At 25.7% G+C, this 19306-nt stretch overlaps 1 protein-coding gene across 9 annotated transcripts in view; it reads left to right on the forward strand.

The window, feature by feature from the left end:
* The window catches only part of LOC113549432 (glucose transporter type 1-like), an 80525-nt gene that overhangs the window by 12536 nt on the left and 48683 nt on the right, over nt 1–19306 (forward strand). For all 9 annotated transcript variants that reach the window (XM_026950723.1, XM_026950721.1, XM_026950729.1 and 6 more), the window contains exon 2: nt 9916–10029. The gene's annotated coding sequence lies outside the window, so the exon portion shown is untranslated. The remainder of the gene's footprint in view (nt 1–9915; nt 10030–19306) is intronic.

Genomic DNA, 19306 nt, shown 5'->3' on the forward strand with positions numbered 1-19306 from the left:
ATAAAATGTGAATATAATTACTTAAAAGCGCATTTTTTTTGTTTGTATTATTTATTTCGAATAATAAAGATAATAAAATTATGTACTTCTGGAATTAAAAATATGGTTGGTCTGCCAAATCTGATTGGATTGAAAGTGTGCCAGCTTTTCAATTTTAATTTTTGGAAAACTTATTTGAATGTGGTTTTTGTATAAAATTTCCCATTTCCCTAAGTTTTTCTACCGTCACACTCTTAATCAAATTACCTTGGGACAAAAATGCATGAAAGTCCCATCTGTTGTAGATCTTTTTACTAACACCATGGTAATAATAGGGAAGAAAATACCAAATCTATTGTTGGATAATGCGAATTGAAGGAATAAAAAAACATACAAAAAGTCTGTCTCTCGACGTGTTTTCCCATTAACATCATTGTTTATTATCTCAAAAGAAAAAAAACGTTTAATTACAGCGCATTATTATTCAAACTAAAAAACAAATTATAAAAAAAACTCTATTTTGTATTTTTATGATTTATTTTTAAATACATACATAATATATTTATATCTATTAGGTTTCTTTTAAATTTTCTGAAATTAACTTATAATTGTATTATTATTATTTTTATTTTTATTTTTTCCTAAAAAAATATAATCGAGAGAATATATTATACATTTATTAATTTCGCTGTAGAATTGAATATCGAAAATAAATATCTATACCTATAATAATTTATCAGAGTTCATAAAATATTCATTATTATTTTAACTAATAACAATTATTTGAAAAAAAACATTTTACGAGTATTTTTATGAAAGGTATAATATTTTGATGAAAAAATCGTCCTTCAGTCGTAAATTATTATGCGAATGTAGAAAAAAATTTGTTTTTTTACTAACCAAGTAAAAGGGGATGAAAAAGGTATCGTTGGTCGTTCATTATGAGCTACCCGGGTATTATATGTGAACCCCTTTAGTTTAGAGAAAATGTATGGTGCTGGTTGGTACCATAGTTAATTCACTTTAGAGCCAAGTTAACTTGGTCAATATGTCAGAAGACTCTTGGACCGGTTCCAAAAACACCACAACCTCAGGGAACATGGCACTGAAAGTTCTAGTTTTTTATTTTATGTATATATATATACATATATATATATATAATGATAATAATAATAAAAATAATAATAAAATAAAGGAACAGTCGTTGTCTTGAAGCCAAGAAAACATAAGAGAAGAATAAAGAGGAAACAATATTTTACAACTACTGTATACAGTAGAAAGGGGGAGTGATAAGGAGATTATATGGTATAAAGCTCCCTAAATTCACCTGGCGTAGTCCAGACATTATTTACAGCGTTTAATTTATGCAAAACGATAATAGTTTATATTTATTTATGAATGACTGGGAAGGATAATTGGGAAAATTAAGAAAAGTATATAGGAATGACCAAACGAAACACTTTTGGATCAAGGTAAAAAAATTGGCTTTTTTTTATTAAATTAAATTTTTATTTAATCATTTTAATTAACACTTAAGTAAACACAGTGATAAAAATAATGACATCAACTAATTAAATTAATCAATTTCAACTAGCCTAGCATGATTTGTTTATAATTTAATTGTCGTTGTTTAATACCTATATTAATATTTTAATATAGACTATTGTATGTATAATAAATGCATATTGAAATTTAGTATAATAAATATACAGACTCATTTATACATAATATTTAAGTGGAATTTTAAACACTTTTATACTATGTTTTATGGGGAAACTTTTACCTAAAGCATGAATGTATAACATAGCAATATTACACTTACCAATGTGAAATATTTTGAATGATTTTTTTTTATATGTAAAAAAATATAATCATAGAAAAATATCACAAGAAAACTTACTCTTCCCTCTATTGCCTCCTTTTACCATACTCGTTTTCTCATGCACATACATTCACTCTTCCTTTTGCTTTAACAACATGGTCCAATAAGCTCAAATAAAATACGTTCAGTTATGTCCCAAGAATTTTTATCTGCGTGTATGAATTTACAACTATACACGCGAGTGCAATGCGAGCAAAAGCACACAAAAAGGTTTCGCACGCGCACCGTCCCAGTGATTTATACACAACTTACTGAACTCGCGGCTGAAAGAATATAATACGACTAAGCGGAAGTTGGAAGAGAAATAAACATACCGTGAAATTTTTGGTCTAGGTGACGTTTCGACAAAGTCGTTTGCCAAATAAATATAAGACTGTACAACATTCTGAAACAGTATATACGAAAAAAAAGCATAATATATATAGAAAAAATACACCCACACATGTGTAGTACCTACATAGTAAACCACTGGACTTCATGGACTGGAAATATGCGTCGTCATTATTGCTTTCAGCCGTGTACAATTTACTGCTTGTTATATTTATTTTAAGTCATTTGAAATAATATATTATTATGGCCAAGAAACCTCACTCACTGCAGATTATGGAGCTTATAAAGTGCCTTAATGAATATATTATATGAAATTTACAAGAATTATATGTATACAAATGTTGACAAAAATTAACGATAAGAAAAAAAGACATGATTTGTTGTGTATAGTAACTAATAGTATGATTTATCGTTGAAAGTGCCAACTTCATTATTGAAAATTGAAATTCTAATATCCTCTAAAACATAATAGTTAAAAACATTTGGGTCGGTATTGGCATACGTGACCAAATTTAGTTTTGTTTTCAATATTATAATACTTGAGTCAATTTGTAAGCTTCAGGTTTATTCACGTCACACAAATGATGCAAGTTGATGATGAAATTTCTTTTGTTGTTACAATAGGGGGCCGGCTGGTCTACGCGTTGATTGATTGTTGTCATTTCTGCCACTTCAAAATTGTTAAATGTTCCACTTCCAATTCAACCACTTCATTTATCTTCCCAAATTGTAAACATTTAGTAAACTAGTAACAAATTTCCATGTTAGCTCATAGAAATTAAAAACTACATTACAAAAGAGTTTAACAAGTAGTACATAATATAAATTTAAAATTTTTAAAAATATTATGTTAAATATTATTCTATTTGATGTTCAATAAGAAAAAATAGTTTACTGTAAAATAAAGCAGTGTACTATTTCGGAGGTAGTCACAAACAATTAAACTGTATTTGTTAAATTCACTTTGAAATAAATAAGAAATAAATTTAGCCACTTTGGCAGATGAATTAATTTGTGAAACGCATTTACATCGATCTTAAATTCTTACGTTCATATACAATATACATAATACATATCAATAAATACATCCAATATTAAAATGTACGAATAGAGCAACATTAAGCCAGTATGTTTTTTTAGGTTTTAAACTATATATATTTTAGATTTAGATTGATGAATTTAATTAGTATTAGTCAAGACAGAACGTATAATATAATATAATATTTCAAACAAAATTCGTGTTTTATAAATTTTTATTATTTTTTTATCACATTTAATGTTGAACTTATGACAGTATACAGTGTGTATATAGCTTATTCATAATGTTTAAAAAAGTTTATTATTGTTAAACATGCATGCTAATATATGTTTATTTCTAAATTGTTATATCATCGCGCATAAATTTAACCTGCAGCGATGAATAATTAATAATCGTGTACCTATTTTCCGGGCAGATCTAAATTAAATAAAAAATATCTGTAACAGCGTGTTAACTGTACGTTTTAATGCAGAAAAAATTCGCTGCATTATAAGTTAATAAAACTCAACGTGTTTCCTGTTAATGGTATTCGACATAATGCTATTTTCAAAACTCCATTCGTCATACAACCATTAGACCTGCTGCTTTTTCTTCATATAAGCGTTGGTGATTGTGAGGGGCTAAAAAATGCATTCGAAGCAAAATAACCTACACTTTCGGGAGTAGGGGGATTTCGATTATTGAGAATTCAAGAATAACACCAAAATATAATTTTGTCGATCTTTCTCTACCTATATACACGATGAATTTTTCTGTTAATTTCAATTGCATTACATCATCAGTTAAATATCATTAATATTCAATATAGTAGGTATATATCATAGTAGGTATTATCATTGTACAATATTATGATAATATAACATTATTATTATCATTGCCACCCTGTGTATAGATGGTGCCTATCAAGAACGTCATTTATGTGATGTTCTTTATATTTTACAGATTTGTTATTACAAATAATTGACGCTTTTCTAACATAGATAATAATACTTTGATCCTTTTAGAAATGTTTAATGGTAAAGTTTTTTTTTTTTTTTTATGAAATAATATTATATTTATCGAACTATTTGAACATTTTAAGTACTTATTCATATAAAATATTAATAATTGTCAGGAATTATCTTCTAAATTAAATATAACCTAATAATTTTTGATCGAAAAAATATTAACACCTAATTAGCTTTCATTACACTCACTTCAATTTTATATACAACTTATAAATGAAAAAAAGATGATCATTTATTAAAATTTCATGTTTAATACTAACTGTCTATACCTAATTCGATTCGGATAGTATTATTATTTTCCAAGCAGTCCTAATATTATGGCTAGCTATTGGTAGACTTTATTTTGCACTTCATGTACAATAAATTCTGAAATGATTGCCCTGGTACGTGATAATAATCTGTGATATAATATAATAAGTCATGTGTACATTATAATAATTAATAATATGTCATTGATACATATAGTACAATATTATAATATATTTATATAAGAAAAGTGACATGATATACATAATGGACATAAGTGCGCGCGCGCGAGCGGCTGCGTGTATACTTGTAATATATATATATATATATATATATATATATATATATATATATATGTATGTATGTATGTATGTATGTATGTATATATATACGGATATTTAAGCGAGAGTGGAGCGCATTACGCTGTCTCTCGGCTCTCGCTACTACGACGGCCGTGTTCCCCCCGGATCAATACGCCGGCCGGCCAGCCAGCCAGCCAGCCAGCCAGCCAGCCAGCCAAGGGTAACTCAGGGCGTGGCGCTCTCATATGGACCGGTCGCCACTTCTTTGCCCTTCCGCACGGCGCTATCGCCGCCGCCGACACTCGCCCGTTCACCCTAGGGAACTGCCGCTGTTCTCGTTTTCATCTGTCCTCGCCACGTCAGCCGCCCAGCAGTCAGCACGCGTAATATTTTATATTTATTGTGTAATACACAGGCTCAGATCCAGGGAGGAGGTTATGGGGTTTTAGCTCCCTTCTCCCCTTCTCATTCTATTAATTGTATAAATAAATACATAGTACTATGTATTTATTTATACAATTAATACCTATGTCTAAAAACTCGTAAATTTAAAATATAAATAAAATATTGTCAATATTATTGTTATCTGCTCTAATCTGGCTAAGAAAAAAATCGATGAATAACTATGACTGTATTTATTTTTCTAAAATAAAAAGAAACTCCCCTATTTTTCGCACCAAATTTCCGCGCCCCAAACGTAGATAATAATATATTGTATTGTTATTATGGTTTTATCATTCACCATCGCGCTAAAGGAATCCGTTTTCCAATTACACGTAAATCATATTATTATTATGCAAAATTAATATATGCATTGTACTCTCGAGAAACGAACACATTTGCATAACACAATTGCCTATTGAATATCAAGACCTAATAATATTCGGCTCCGTACCCACCCGTTCTGTACGCATCATGGGCGATAGGTACGATTTAGATTTCGCGACCGAACATATTATACACGCTTATTTCATATAATCGCATTATTATCTATGCGAATGTATAACAGTACTTAGCGGACTAGACATAGATGTAGTAAGAAAATAAGCAATAAAGCATTGTGTTAAATTTCTAATAAAATGACGATCATTTAAATTGTGATCAGTCAACATCTCTAATGTATAAAATTTAATATCATAACATTCGTATTAATATATTATTACTATTATTATTATTATTATCTTTTCGTATGATTCGTTTAGTTATGATTGGGCTAATATTTTAGCCACGTCTGTCTTGGTTTTAATTCGAAGTGTCAATGTACCTATATTATTAGTCATTATAGATGTGTTTATTTGAATACCTATATGAACAACACACTACAAGAGTACTCACAGATTAAAATAGGTTAGTACTGATTTATTAGGACAAGTGGAACATACAAGTCACTAAAGGTCTTACTTAACTTACAGTACACAAAAATATTATATAATTATTACAAAGTTGCATCGAGATATTATTCAGGTTTCTGACCAGACTAACTAAGTTCTAGTTACTTACAGACACTCGTTCAGCCACTGATGTGCGTTTACACTACATGAATTGTAATTGTTAATTATAGTGTTCGACGTGTGATGTGGTATAATCCTTGAGTTTAAAATACATCAAACATCATTGTAAACATGTATTTATCTTATAATAAAATCAGATAAAATGAATGAAGCGGTGAGGACATCCCTTCTTTGTTATGGTGTACAGTATTTAAATTTTAAAGTACAAGAGAGCGAAATGCACTATTAAACTTGAAATGCTTAGTTCTCGATATCTGGTTAAAAAATTGTATTTTAAGAAAAATATTAATTTTAGTAAGTATATTATATTAAAATTATGAGTTAAAATATTTCAAAAAATGTAAATTATAGTTTTGAAAAGATTTTTCTGTTAAAAATGGTGCGTTATAACTTATAAATATTTTAAAATGAAAAATATTTTATTTATAAAAATTACAAAAATTATCCAAATAAATTATTAATGTGACATCTTAATTAATTCTATAAAATATTGACATGGCTTACCTGTGTATGTGTTCTATTTCAAATATTATAGCAATAAATCAAACAATGCATTTTATGTAAACTTGATAAATGTTACTATGCCGATAAGTGATTAACAGCTAATACCTTGCTACGCATTTACACACAATACATATTTATAATTTATGTAAGTGACTGCGTTCTGCGTACCACGATAGACAATTTTTTATAGTAATAAATATCTAAATATAATTTATAATATGGTTAATTCATTCATTAAATGTATAGATTAACAATAATATAGATTATAAACTCGCATCATGTACGTATCATTTTATGTGCGAGTGTAATTTTTTATGTATTATTTTATTGACACACAGTATAAGTATCTATAAGGACGTGCACAGAGATTTCAAACGAGGAAATGGGCGTATCTTAAATATTAATGGTGATTAAATGGATCATATTTAATCAATCATAGTTCGTAAATTATAACAGTTAAAAAATGATAGTCTTATATTGATATCATCTAATTTAAAAATTTTAAAGGTCAATAAACAACCCCTAGACGTCACTGTTAATATGTAATTGATATAATATACGATAACGAGGAGGCTGAAACCGATGATTCTCATTCCTCTTGAGTGAATACTACATAATGGAACTATTATATCTAATATAATATGTTTATAGTGTATAACTACCTATTAACTTCGCATCACTGCCAACTGATATAATGTATAATAGTGGTAAAATACCTATATGCCCTGTATAAAATACTATCATATATTATCAATTTATCATAGTGTTTAAACTTTTAAGTAATTATTTCATTATACCTTTGTGGATAATTATAACCTATCTATTATGATTAAATCTGATTAAATTGAATTATTGTATATATTAATAAAACATATAGTAAGTATGAATATATTACTTCGTAAACTCAGAATCTAACAGTGCCAATGATTGTAGAATATTAATTATTGTACATATTTCGACAAAATAAAAAAAAATACATTAAAATTATTATTTTTTATAACATTATGTCACATCCTCTATTGTTATACTAAAATATTTTCCATAATCATTCAATATTTAACATAAATATTAAATATTGAATAATCAATGATTAATTTTAATATTAAATATTGAATAATCAATGATTAATTTTAATATTGGACCTATAATTTATTCTTTGATGGATTAAAATTGTATTAAATACTTGGTTAGGTCATATAAACGTTAATCTTTAAATTACTTAATACTAATGCAATAAAGATATACACTGATCTTATTTAGACAATTAATTTGACGGATTTGAAAATTGTTATATTATAAAATAAATAGTTTAATCAATCATGTTAATTACACAAACTTAACAAATACAACTTCACCCGTCAAAATGTCTAACTACTAATTTATCAATAATATACTATAATAAAGTATAAATTGACGCTGTATGTAAACTGGTGGAACTTACAATATTAATATTGGATTCAATAATATAATAATTAAATACTATAATACTAATTATTATCATACCTAATATTTTTTATCACTGACAATAAAATTATATTTTAGTGTAATGAATTTATTTTTTAAATGTATACAAACTTTTTAAGTGAAGTTTTACTTTAATTTAAAGTATTTTTTACACAAAAACATATTATTATTTTCTTTAAGTATTAACTTAATGTTTTTTTACACGCATTATTATAGCTAATACAGCTAAGTGAATTCTTAGTATTCTATTTATTTCTCGAGTGTACAATGTACATGTTTGTAAAGCAAACTGCACATTTTATATTTTTTACTACTGCACCTTATAATAAAACCTAATACATAAAGAAAATGTTTTCATTTTATATAATTTTGAATATATAGTTTAAATTTTGAATTATACTAGAATTTTATGTCTAGTTTAATTCAGATTTAAAATAAATTGTAATTGATCTTTTAAAACTTTAGTACGCGTATGATTCTATAATTTATAGTTAATTTTTATACAAACTACATCGTGATTAGTGTTAGACAGTAGTTTTAAAAATGTAATGTTTTAGTTTCATAAAATATTTTGTTTATTCTGTTTACTTTGGTCTGTTTCATACGCGTCCAACATAAACGACTTTGGTGTGCTATAGACGCACATATGCGTTCTATCATATTAAACATCAACAAAAGCTGTTATCAAAAATGTGATAATATCATAATATGGTAAATAATTAAAAAAATCCAATGAGACAATAAAAAAAAATATAAGATAAAAATAAGATAAATATTAAAAAAGTTATAAGCAAAATAATTTATTTGATTTTCTAGGGTTCCCAAATTGTCATTATTTGATAAACTTAAATAATAGTTTATTTTCGACTATTTGGGAATCAATCACTAACTTAATAAACTAATATCTGCTAAAAGATTACTAGAACTATTTTATTTATTGATAGTTATTATTTGAACTATAACAATATTTAAAACAAGAGGAAAAAAATATTTAAAAATACAATTTAACTCCGCACAGTGCTATGAACTAGGAAAAAATAGTTCAGCAGGGAAAGGGTTAACATAATAAAATAGTCTACAAAAAAGTAAAACATTATAACAGTAAGATAAATAGGAGTGAAAGAGCAAGTCGCCACGAATCTGTTTGCTTCCAAATACTTAAGCCTCCCACGAATATTTTATAGTTTCTCAGTATATGTTATAAGGTTATAAACTCTAAAATTATATCGTACAAATTAATATTTGTATCAACTTAAAAACAAAAATAATATATTACACTTATATACATATTATGTAATATAATATATACTTATTTAGAAGTTTATCTACAAATTATAATATATGCATATACCCAGAGCCGGTTTAGTCTGGCAAGTTACCAAGTAAAACTCGATGTGTCGCTCAAAATATTTTGAGTCTTTGATTGTATTTTTTTGTTTTATAGTAATAAACGTTAAGTTAGTAAAAAAATTGAAAGAAAATATAATTGATTCGAATTATTTAAACCATACAGTAGCTGTAGCAGTAATAAAACTTTAGAAATTCTAAAACTCTGTAGGCCGATATCTAGCCAATCCGGCGAAATATATACCTATTTATAACTTATAAGTTATAAATTAAAATAAATAATTGTGTTATTCGTTTGTTCTAGGTATTCAATCAATTTTGTACTGAACAAAATAGCACAAGAGTAAATATTTTCTTCTTGCTGAACACCCAAGTCTCAAATATTTCAATTGAATTAGAACCATATTCATGTTTACTGGTAAGTAAAATTATAATGATATAATAGAATGAGTAGATAACAGATACTATAGTATCATTACTGCATTTTAAAGTTCTTTTTAATATGTAGTAGATTAGTAAACAGTAAGTAACAACTAATAACATAAGTCTTAAATTAATATAATTTAGTTAATCATTAATCTATAATCGTTTTATATAAAGCCTGATCTAAGTGGTTTATAATTTTACATAGAAAAAAACTTACCTTGTTCATAATTTGGTTAATAACCAAGCGAAATAAATTTTAATCATGTAACTAATACAAAATTTCAATTTACAGGACTAAACATTGCTATTATATACAAGTATATGATTTAATTTATAAAAAATCTAATGAAATATAATTCATATTTTAGTAATTTAAATAAAATTAGAATATTGTAATTTATAAACAAATTTTCAAACATTTTGATAAGCAGAAACACATATTTAATACACATCAATATTATTATTTGTTATTACATACAATATACAAATGATAACAAAATAATTCAGATAGATCTTTATTGATGATTATTAATTAATCATTTTACAATTTAAATGATTTTGCACAACATCACAATTTCTTAATTTATATAAAAAATAATAATCATAAATATACAATATTAATAAATACACATGGTTACAATGTATAAACATTGTATAAAAAATAAGATTACACATTAAATCTTATCAAAAGTTGACCATTAATTTTTTTTGTCCACTATGGTTTAGGGAATAGCCTTTTTTATACATATTTTATTCATCACATAAATATGCTAATTTCGTGGGTCCTTTGCATTATTATTTTATGCAATCACAGTAACATGGTTGGACCTGAAATATAGCCTTTGTATTGTACTCTGTGATTACTCTACAGATTTTAATAATAATAATCTTTAAAAAAATCATTTATTTACTGTAGCTAATGTAATATCTTTTTTTTAGCATTTATTTACAGAAAGATATTTTACAACACATTTTACAATGTGCTATTTTATTCGTTTAAATATAAATACTTTTTTTGTAGAAAAATATCCTTCAATTTTTAATTACAATATATTTTCTCATAGAACAATGAATCTCGTAGGTACTTTGTAAGTCAAAAGTAAAAACCTCCCAAGCTAGTACATTTCCTAATAATTGGGGTTATTAATTATTACTATAATTAAAATATTAACACCACAAACACAGTAAAAAAAAATATTCCAAGCTAAAAAATTAAAAGATAAGATTTTAGTTTATGGTTAATTAAAGTTTAAGAAATTAATTTAAACCTTTTTTATTTAGTAACATGTTATATTTGTTTTAGTTTGGATTAAGTGAGGAGTTTATATTGAAATTGTATTGTTATTTCCTATATTGTTTAATATTGTACTGCAAAAAGTTATAAGTCATGAATTTATAAAGGATTTCTGGCTAATACTAATAGTATATCTACCAAAAGAACTATTTTTTCACTATTCAGTCAGATAAAAGAGTTATAAGCAAAAATAGTTTTACGTGTCACTAAGGAAAAGACAAAAATATGGTCTTAAGGAGGAATACCGAATAACAAAATATTAAGCTCCTCCTTAAGATATGTTAATATAATTTTGATAAAGTAAATAAATTCAAGTACCTATCGAAAATTCTAACAAAAAACCATGAAACGCAAAAAATGTAGAAACGAATAATGAAAATGCACAGCATTAGAAACAAATGCATCTTCGGACTAGCAAAGTTATTAGTATCTCAATTTCTGACAAGGAATTTAAAAATAACGAAAATAAATACACACTACCTTGTTGAGACCAATTGTTAAGCATGGAGTAAAGACTTGATCAATACGAAAATCCGATGACAGTGGACTCCTTATTTTTAAAAGTAAAATCTTGAAAAAAATGTTTAGAACTGTGAATGATACTGCATATAACCAATGTTCTATTTAAATTTATAAGGGAGTTATATAAATATGAAAAATATTATTATTTAAAAACGTTTATAATTTATTTAAAAGTTAAAGTATTATAAAAAAAAATCGACAAGAGAACATAGATAATGTTCTTACTTTTAAGTTTAATAATAAATCATTTCACTCTAATAGTCATTTAAGCTACATAAAATTGATTCTACTGAACGAAAATTTTCCATGATGTATTTTTTTGTAAGACGGAGACAACACGCGAGGATGTGTCATCCTCTTAATAAGCTTGTGCCGTTATACATGCAGGATTCCAGATTTTACGTGTGACCTACCGTCATAATTTAACTTATATTATAATACTGTCAACCCGTAAAAGGCATTATTGTTAAATACTATATACTCGTTATCAGGCCTCAGACCTCAGTGTACACAAGATACGTATATAATATAATTATATTGTCTTGTTCATATTTGAATTATTCAAATCGAAGGTTCTATAACTGATGGATACAAAAATGTGTTATTTTATATTTCATAATTTTAACATACCTGTGCCAAACATATAACGCAGATGCCAATATATTATATATAAAATAAATAAAAATGCGATTTGAAGACAGATATTAAATTCGGATTCTCGACGAGAGCGAATTATCTTTAAAAATCTTTGAATAGTACCTACGGAAGCAACAATCAACTATATGAAACTCAAAAAAATAATTCTCAGTAAAACCAAAAATAATGAAGATTTTGTTAACAACTGTGGTTATTTCTTATATTTCTTCATAGGCAAAAATATCAATTTATATCGTTAAGTAGATTTATATTTTCATGATATGATTTTTGAAATAATTATTAATGTAATTTATTGTACTTTTAATATTGCGTGGGTTTACTTAATTTTTTCCAAAAATATTACATTTATCAAATTACTAGTATTAATTATTATAATAATGTAAATGAATATCTTAATATTTTCATTAATTTTTAAGTTAATAATACTTTACTGTAAATACTGTAAAGCCGCGTGAATAACGGTTTATAGTATAAATAGATGGTATCTTAAAATTAATCTACATATTTTTAAAATTCTATTCCGCCTAGTAAAGTTCATAATTTGGATAAAAATTTCAAAACCCACAAATAATATTGTCATGATAACAAAATAATTAGTATCGCTATTCATCATTTAAATTCCGTAATTTCGTTCAAATTTTAAATACAAATATAAATAAAAAATATTTGTGTGTGTATATTTTTAGATAATTTAGTTTCAGTATGATCTACTTATTAGAAACTTTTAAAATTTTGTAAAAATTTAAATTTCTATATGCATTAGAATATTAAGTTATGCTTATGTATTTTTAACAATATTATACGAATATAAGAATGATTTATGAGGGACCGATAGTCTATTCAAAATAAAAAAACTCAGTTATCGGCATCCAGTTTACGTTGGGCGGCGGTCAGACAACATCGGTCTTTCCTAACCTATCTATATGCTTGCTGTGTTGTTAAGCATGCCCTGCGCAGTAGTCGGCCGCCGTCTGTGTTTCTTATTTTAAATAGACTATAGTATTCAATTTTCAAAAATTTTGATTCAACGAATAATTATTTATCAACATTTATAAAAAAAATCGAAAATCTCTTATACCTACTTATTATAAGTAGCTTAAACGATTAAACAAGCAAACATTTTTTGAAATTTATACTATATATAGCATATGTGTAAATAGCAAATTATAATATAAATATTTATTGAAAATTTCAAGTATCGACATTCGACAATAATTTGTTTTTGAATTACAACAAAATACAACAATCGTATGAAAAAAAAATGAATATTATACAGGTCGTAAAAATCCTAACGGTCAGAAAAAATTAATTTTACATTTTGGTAGAAATTTTTCTTTACAAAATAATTTGTAATTAAAATTCTAACTTTAAACACTTTTAAAAGATATTTTAACTTTAAATTGTCAATGTTTTTAAATTGAGAAGTAGAAAATTAATTTATTAAGAATCTTACATTCAATTTTAAAGTATTTTTACCCATTCATAAATCTTTTCAGCTTTTATAAAAATAATATCAATTGTTAATAAACAGCGCAAAAAGAGTTTAAATTTTTTGAATATTATACCGTACATAGAAAACTATAACATAATCACTACGTGAAAATACATTATGTGTTTTATAATTGTCTAGTAACTATTTACTTTATTACTTAAACTATATATTTTCGTTAAAACATTTAATTTTTTTAATAGTTACCGCTAAATTAACTATATAAACCCATAAACCTATATTTTTAAATTAAAAAAAAAAAAATCTTAAATAATTATTTTTTTATTTCCTATGTTATATCTTATAGTAAATTTATAATGTAAAACAAGTTTTTTTTCAATTACCATTTATTTCAATTATAGGTACATATTTGAGTAAAGTACAAATAAAAAAAGTAATGTATAGCGTAAATTGCATTATTATTATTCGGGTAACACGTTCCAGTGCATTACCCACATTTTTCAAAAGAAGTGGATATGTACTTCGTGTATAAAGCGATTTTATTGGGTATGATATAATATTGACAATAATAGTGATATTAGTATATTACTGATATTATAATATCTTACGAGTAGTGTAAAGAAAAGTAACGACGTTGGTTTTTAGCACAGCATCGTGACGGTGTCGACGACCGCTGTGATATCAAAATTACTTTCACGTACCATTTTTAACCATGTTTTATACGATTTGCGTAGAGAACAATTACATTATTACAATGACATGGTTTACAATGTGGGGCCTTTATATCTACGATTTTCAGATTGATTTATTTTCACCAAACACAATAAATAAAAAAAAAAATTATTTAATAGCATTATAGTATTTTACTCTATGACTAAGCTTTATACCACACAATGCAGTTGCGTAGCGCATATTTTAGAAAATATGTACAGAATGATTCTACAAATCAAACTTTAGTATTTAATCAATAACGAAAATTAAAAATAGAAACAATTTTTTTTTAGAATATTTATTTTATGGTTATATTAATTCGGCCATTTCCGAGATTATGGGACTTTATTATTTTAAAATTTAACTACGTATTCACTATTAGTTTTTGTAAAGAAATATTCGTCTTTATACTGGATGTATATGTTTTTTATTATCACGATAACTTTTTTTATAATTGAGAAAAGAATAATCACAGACTTGCAATTTTCAAAAAATATTTATTCTAGTACATTTTAAACACGATATATTTTTAAAATATTTTGCCTTTTTTGAAGCTATCTTTGGAATTTTTGTTTTTTAAATTTGTGTTGATTTAAATATAGTTTTTTTGTTAAAATGCTAATAACTCTATAACAAGTTTTCTTATTAGTTGTTCTCGCAATAATTTAAAAGCACAGAAAATATTTAATACGTAGCCATTAAAATTATTTTTTTTTTATATGTTTGCATTAAGTTCAAGATTTGATCAAATTAAGTACTTAATCAAAGAATAACAACTTTACTTGAATCAAAATTTTAGTTAGTGTGTTTGAACCTTGAAACTTTTTAGCATTATTATATGTGGTACGGTCACACTAAAGATATTCAATGATTTATCATTGAATTAAAATTTAACACTTTCAATGAAAGTCTTTCATTACAGTGACCACTATGTTTCAGTTTTTGTTTTTGTACTCGTGCACTAATTTACGCATTTTAGAAGATTTCAGATTTTAGAAAGATCGATTTTCAAAACTCAGGACGCAAAATATGAAATATATCTGATTTATTCTTTCCTTATTTACGATATATAAAAAAATATATTTCAACACATTATTTAGTTATTATACTACTTTAAAAATGATTTTTATAAATTAAAAATAACAAATTAACTTATATGTTAACTATATATAATAATTATTTTATTTTATTTATTACATATACTGATTATTGATTTATGTTTTATTAATATCGATAAGTTATATTTATTTTTGAAATCTGACCATAGTACATTATTTCAAAAAAAGTAATAATAATAAACTTAATTTCATAATTAAGAAAGTTACAATGAAAAAAGAAATACGTAAAAATATTACCAGACAACAACCTTAAAATCAATTAAAATGTATGGAAAATAACTCTATATTTGGACATACGCCTTGTTTGTAGCAATCACCTATAGTAATCAGTGATTTAAATTTTTAAAGGGGTGATGTTTTTTTATTCCAAGATTTATTTAAATTGTAGTTCTATAGTTTTTATGGTGTCGCGACCCCCAGGTTCAAAACCATTAATTTAGAGTATACAAACATTCCAATGTCCCAAAAATCTTAATCATTAAGATTTCTATATGACTATATGTCCAAAAAATTTCATTCGTTATTAAAAATTCATGTTGCATCATTTAATAATTTATGTTACCTTTCTGTGGTATCCTATTTTTGACATATTTATTTATTTAATAGTTAGATTTTGAGTGTTTAAAATTATTTAAAAATTTAAAGAAATAAAAACGGCTGATTTATTTTATAAATATTATACACGATTTAAATGTATTTGTTATTAACAGCTATAAAACATTTAATGGATTCAATTGTAATTTATTATTAGGTTCTTTTTTTAATATTTATGTAATAAAAATCAGAGCATTGTATTAGTACACATAAATTCCATCAATATAGCATCGATTTCACTTATACAGGTATATAATATAATTTATATACATAATACATTAATACATATCATCCCAATCGAAACCTAATTTTTTGTTTTTATATTTTTAGGCAGTGGACTTAAGTAATTTTTTTAATTAAAATATTAAGAATATTTAAATGAGATACACCAGTATTTAGTCTTATGATTCGTTCACTACACTATTTTGTTCCTGTGAAACCCTAAACGTTCCTGGGAATTGTCCATCATAACGGTAAATACCATTAATTATTATTTATTATATTATAAAATATTATCATATAATAATATATAATACATAAAAACATGCGAAAAGAATGCGTTTCCTACATTTCCAACGTTAGACGGCTATGGCGGTGCGTTTGAAATCGATACGCGTAACACCGAACGAGATTGATGACGTCATAGAAGGGGCACATTGTGACGTATAGACGTTTAAAACCATTTCTTGGTGCATTACCTCAATGGCCGCGGCGAGTTGCTTCACCTTTCTTGCACCGTTCCAATTCAAGTTTTTGTACTGCACAGTGCACACGTTCTACACCGCGCCGCTTTAACGTGCCACAGTCGAAGTTATATATACATAGCCAGATAGGAAGATTAGGCATCGTTTACCATCACTATCTCTCACCACTGTAGGTCATCCACAACATGTGTGTGCCATCATTGGTAGCACGGTTACAAATACTTGAAATTTGCATGCTATTTAAAGAGTAGGTATCCTGCGGTGATACAAACTTTTTTCTTTCAAATGACACCCACCCTTTTTATCATACCGATAATTTTCTTTTTTTTAATGCGGATCTTTGAACATTAAGAGAACATTACGCCACACCCGCATGCGTTTTCTCCGTCTCACAAACGTATAACATGGTACATTTTCGTTCAGGAGGATCAATTTTGTGTGTTTAATTTAAATATTAAAGTAAAATTACTTATTACCAAACTTAAAGGTGAAAACATTATCTGTGTTCTCTTTAATTTTTAAGGGAGTTGTGAGTATGCGTAAAATATTTATATACATGCATAATAACCATAATATATTATGTATAATTTGTTAAAATTGACTAAATATAATAGTAATAATATACTTTATAGTTTGTATTTTATGTAAAAACATTATTAAGGTTTATAATTGTTCGTATATCTTTATGTAATTAGACATTTCTAATAACCTAAAAGTTATTCTTACTGCCTACTTGTTCAAATTTAAATTGACACGTCAATATTAAAAAAAAAAAAAAATTATCAAATAAAAATTTACAGTAAAAAGGAGAATATCATTTGAAAAAAGAAGTTTGTATTACTGGCACATGATTATTTTTAAATAGTATAAAAAATCTAGTTTTTTGAAAATATGGAATATTCTAAATTAGTGTTAATAAAAATCAGAATTTAAATAGATAAGTAAATACATTTATAAGAATAAAAAGGACGTAAACATGCTTGGTTAATCATCCTATAATATATGATGTTTGATACGAAGGGTGAACAAAACACCACTGATCGAATTTCATCGTTTTATAAGTTATACCCTCCTACCTTATCACCGGAACCTATATCTGTGAACGCTATAGTGGATAGTGCCTACACAATAGACGCCGTGGCGACGAACCGTTAATGTTACTACCACAACACGACAACCCATCATCAAAACACGGCTATTTATGGGTACACTAAATTATATATAATTATATAATTTAACCCCTTTTCGTGACCCACATTACTTATTAAACCGTTCATTTATCACAAATTGTCGACTCATTAATTAATATTGTTTTTATTTTTTTTGTTATTACTATTATAATTATAATAATTATCCATATTTATTAAGAATCTTTGCCACCACTTTTTTACTTCTAAAATACTATAATCTATATATACATATGGTGAGCTATCACATTATTCTCTTATTCTGTGTTAGCCATCAAACAAGTTAATTTTACTGAATTGACGTGATTAATATTAAATAAATATAACATATAGCTGGCATATATGTATGCATATAAGATAAATAACTATACAATCATTACCTATTAGTCTACAAAATGTATTTTAAACATATTCTTACCAATAATGATGATAATGCCTAATACCATTAAAGAATAATAACAAATAGGCTGACTGAAATTATTGATCTACAGTGATCCATCAAATCGAAATCAGTAGGTATAATTGTATTTTATTATACAAGGTGATTCACCAAACATGCGCACTCCCCTTTTTCTTCAATATTGTAATAATTCAAAATCTAATTTTTAGAATTTTTAAATATACCTTTAAACTTATCTTCAATTTCTTGAGAGGTTTTAAATACTATTCTCTAATTTTAAAGAGTGTCAACTTGTTGTTCGTTCAGTTTTTTAAATGAAACACCTCATTTTCTACTGTAGATTATTTAGTGGATAATTTTTCTGAAAATTTGTACTAATCGAAATCAAAATTCGAACGAGTGGTTTTGAGTTATTTAATTTTGTATACTAAGGAATAAGGATAATATGTCCACGATAATGGGATTAGAATAAATGAAGGCTATGGTGATTTGAACATTTTATTAGGTAATTAATATTAATCTATCAACATTATTAATTTATATGACCCAAGCATAATAAACACTAAAATATTTATTATATTTATTTTTGTTAAACCATTTTATTTTTGGCTTTTATTTTTAATATAAATATT

The sequence above is a fragment of the Rhopalosiphum maidis genome, chromosome 4, assembly GCF_003676215.2.
Source record: "Rhopalosiphum maidis isolate BTI-1 chromosome 4, ASM367621v3, whole genome shotgun sequence".
In the NCBI taxonomy this organism is placed as follows: domain Eukaryota; kingdom Metazoa; phylum Arthropoda; class Insecta; order Hemiptera; family Aphididae; genus Rhopalosiphum; species Rhopalosiphum maidis.